The following is a 3,985-nucleotide window of genomic DNA, read 5'->3' on the forward strand; positions in this document are numbered from 1 at the left end:
TCATCCTATTTTGCTAATTTTTATTCAGCACATATATAGTAATAATAGTAACGTTTCTGCCAAATTTCATCATGATATCTTCAACGACTGCCAAATTACAGCTTGCAAAACTTTTAAATTACCTTCTTATAAAAGTGGGCGGTGCCACGCCCATTGTCCAAAATCTTACTAATTTTCTATTCTGCGTCATAGCGTCAACTCATCTACCAAGTTTCATCGCTGTATCCGCCTTTGGCAATGAATTATCGCATTTTTTCGGTTTTTCGAAATTTTTGATATCGAAAAAGTGGGCGTGGTTATAGTCCGATATCGTTCATTTTAAACAGCGATCTGAGATGAGTGCCTAGGAATCTACATACCAAATTTCATAAAGATACCTCAAAATTTACGCAAGTTATCGTGTTAACGAACAGACGGACGGACGGACATAGCTCAATCAAATTGTTTTTCGATCCTGATCCTATCTCGATTCCTTTATACCTGTACAAGCAACCGTTATCCAATCAAAGTTAATATACTCTGTGAGCTCTGCTCAACTGAGTATAAAAATTTTCAGCATATGATCATCCTTGGAAAGTCTCTGGTGGGTATTTAAAATTTGGTTATGATCGGTCGATCCGTTAAGGCCGCAACCCGATTGAATATAAACAAATAATATCCGCCAGTTGGATATTTTAAAAAATCCCTTCAATGGTGAAGTTACCTCTAACTTTAGACATACTAAAATTTGGTTAAATTGGGTTTTTGGTACGCCATTTCGAACTTTTTTAACAAATTTTCTACAGATACATATATTAAAGTTTGTATTAAGTTCTTTCTTACGCTGTCAGTACAACCAAAGCACATGTGGTCCGTGTACTAAATGGGATAAAATTAATTATTGCAATTGAATCGTTTTAAACAAAAGCTTGGTGCTTAAATAAGGAGGGTAACGTGTATATAGAAAGCTTCTAATTACACTTTGTATTATATGATTCGGTATAATTTAATTAATAATTACTTATTTTCGGCTTGTCATATTTGACGAACTTCTTGTAATTTCTCATGCCTTTAAAAATCACCTAAGCGTTTAAGCGCATGTTAACGATAACAACCACTTACTTGTGCCTGGTAACTTTGTAATTAGCCAATAGACTTCATGTTCTTTAATTTAGTAATTTCATAGAAATTAATTACACGCTTTCATTAAAGACAACACAGACCAAAAGCGGTATTAACAAACTTTACATGGCTGAATACAGCAACGAACATGAAAATAGCAGGGGCACTATTATCAAATTTCGTTAATTAAATTCTTCTTTTTTTATTTTCTATAGTAATTGATTTTTGGTTTGAATTCCAGGTCAAGGCCCAATATTTTATAATTCAAGAAAAAATTTTCATTAATTTTGTAAGTGTTGAATATTCAATTATTATGTTTTTCTAAGAGAAACTAAGAAGAAAAAAAGAAACATTTACTGGCGCATTGCGATGTACCATTTCGAAAACAGTCACGTTATCATTATACGGCAATTTCGTAATGTTATCAAATGTTTCACCGAGATTCGAGCTGCGAATCACACGGTGAAACTGCAGTTGCCTTAACCACCATGATTGTACTTGTTTCCTTGCTTAATTCAGTTTATCTCATTTCTACACCATCAACACAATTGAGACATTCTGTCTCTATATTGAATATTCAATTATTATACGCCGGTGTTAAGCTCATGAATTCTTAAATAATAAGAAAAAATTTAATAATTCGCCCATATAGCATGCCCCTTACAAAGACCACGCTTACGCTTACACTTACATCTTATGTTTACATTCAGGACTCCCCCATACAGTTAACTAAGATACATCAAAAAGAATTTTACTCACGAAATTCGATAAAAAATGCCACTGCTAATTTTTTGTTCGCTGCTGTTTATGACCTTATGTTAGGGTGATACAAGATAAAATAATTTAAAAAAAAATTGTTTAAGTTAAACGGTCCAACGCTTATTAAACGCGCCCAACGCTTTTATTTAATTGTCTGATCAACGCCCTAGATTGATGAGGAGTATGATTACTAGTACCTAGAACCTACCAAATTATTTTATAGCTTTTATTATTATTATTACTTCATGTAAGTATTGCTTTCAATAAAACCGTTTAACTTAAAATTTTTTTTAGTTATTTTAAAATTTTAGTCTTTATTTAATTGCCTATTATTAGTGACTCATTATTACAAGGACCCTTCCTGAAAATTTGTTACAAATTACAATTTGTTACAAAGTTGTTAAAGTCCTCAATACATAATCCTTCCAAAGACTTTACTCGACTCTGCGCCACGTATGCTTGTCCCTGCTCCAACTCCAAAATATTTTGATGTCACTTCTGCCGGACTGTATGTAATATTTTTTCCAAATATGGACCAAATCGGACCACAAATACGATTTTTTTTAATATCTCGTTCCTTGCGCCACCTAGTGGCGATTTTTTTCATAGGTCGCTTTCTATTCATTTATGTATTATGTGTTCCAAATATGAGACAAATCGGACCGCAAATACGATTTTTGTGAATATCTCGATCCTTGCGCCACCTAGCGGCGATTTTTTTCATAGGTCGCTTTTTATTCTTGCATGTATTATGTGTTCCAAATATGAGCCAAATCGGACCGCAAATACGATTTTTGTGAATATCTCGATCCTTGCGCCACCTGGCGCCGATTTTTATATACAGTTGAGCAGAGCTCACAGAGTATATTAACTTTGATTGGATAACGGTTGGTTGTACAGGTATAAAGGAATCGAGATAGATATAGACTTCCATATATCAAAATCATCAAGTATCGAAAAAAAAATTTGATTGAGTCATGTCCGTCCGACCGTCCGTCTGTCCGTTAACACGATAACTTGAGTAAATTTTGAGGTATCGTTATGAAATTTGGTATGTAGGTTCCTGGGAACTCATCTCAGATCTCTATTCAAAATGAACGATATCGGACTATAACCACGCCCCATTTTTCGATATCGAAAATTTCGAAAAACCGAAAAAATGCGATAATTCATTGCCAAAGACGGATAAAGCGATGAAACTTGGTATGCAGGTTGAGCTTATGACGCAGAATAGAAAATTGGTAAGATCTTGGACAATGGGCGTGGCACCACCCACTTTTAAAAGAATGTAATTTGTAAGTTTTGCAAGCCGTAATTTGGCAGTCATTGAAGATATCGTGATGAAATTTGGCAGGAACGTTACTACTATTACTGTATATATGCTAAATAAAAATTAGTAAAATCAGAAGAAAAACACGTCCACTTTTTAAAAAAAAATTTTTTAAAAGTCACATTTTAACAAAAAATATCCTTACTGTATATAAGAAAATTATGTCAATATTCAACTCCAGTAATGATTTGGTGCAACAAAATACAAAAATAAAAGAAAATTTCAAAATGGGCGTGGCTCCGCCCTTTTTCATTTAATTTGTCTAGAATACTTTTAATGCCATAAGTCGAACAAAAATTTACCAATCCTTCTGAAATTTGGTGGGGCATATATTCTATGACGTCAACTGTTTTCTGTGAAAATTGGCGAAATCGGTTGAAGCCACGCCCAGTTTTTATACACAGTCCACCGTCTGTCCTTCCGCTTGGCCGTTAATACGATAACTAGAGCAAAAACAGATTACTAAACTTAGTCCACGTACTTATTTGAACTCGCCTTATCTTGGTATAAAAAATGGCCGAAATCCGACAATAACCACGCCCACTTTCTCGATATCGAAAATTACGAAAAATTAAAAAAATGACATAATTCTATACCAAATACGAAAAAAGGGATGAAACATGGTAATTTGGTTGGTTTATTGACGCAAAATATAACTTTAGAAAAAACTTTACAAAATGGGTGTGACACCTACCATATTAAGTAGAAGAAAATGAAAAAGTTCCGCAGGGCGAAATCAACAGCCCTTGGAATCTTGGCAGGAATACTGTTATGGTATTACCTATATAAATAAAT

Source organism: Eurosta solidaginis, chromosome 3, assembly GCF_040869045.1.
Source record: "Eurosta solidaginis isolate ZX-2024a chromosome 3, ASM4086904v1, whole genome shotgun sequence".
NCBI lineage: Eukaryota > Metazoa > Arthropoda > Insecta > Diptera > Tephritidae > Eurosta > Eurosta solidaginis.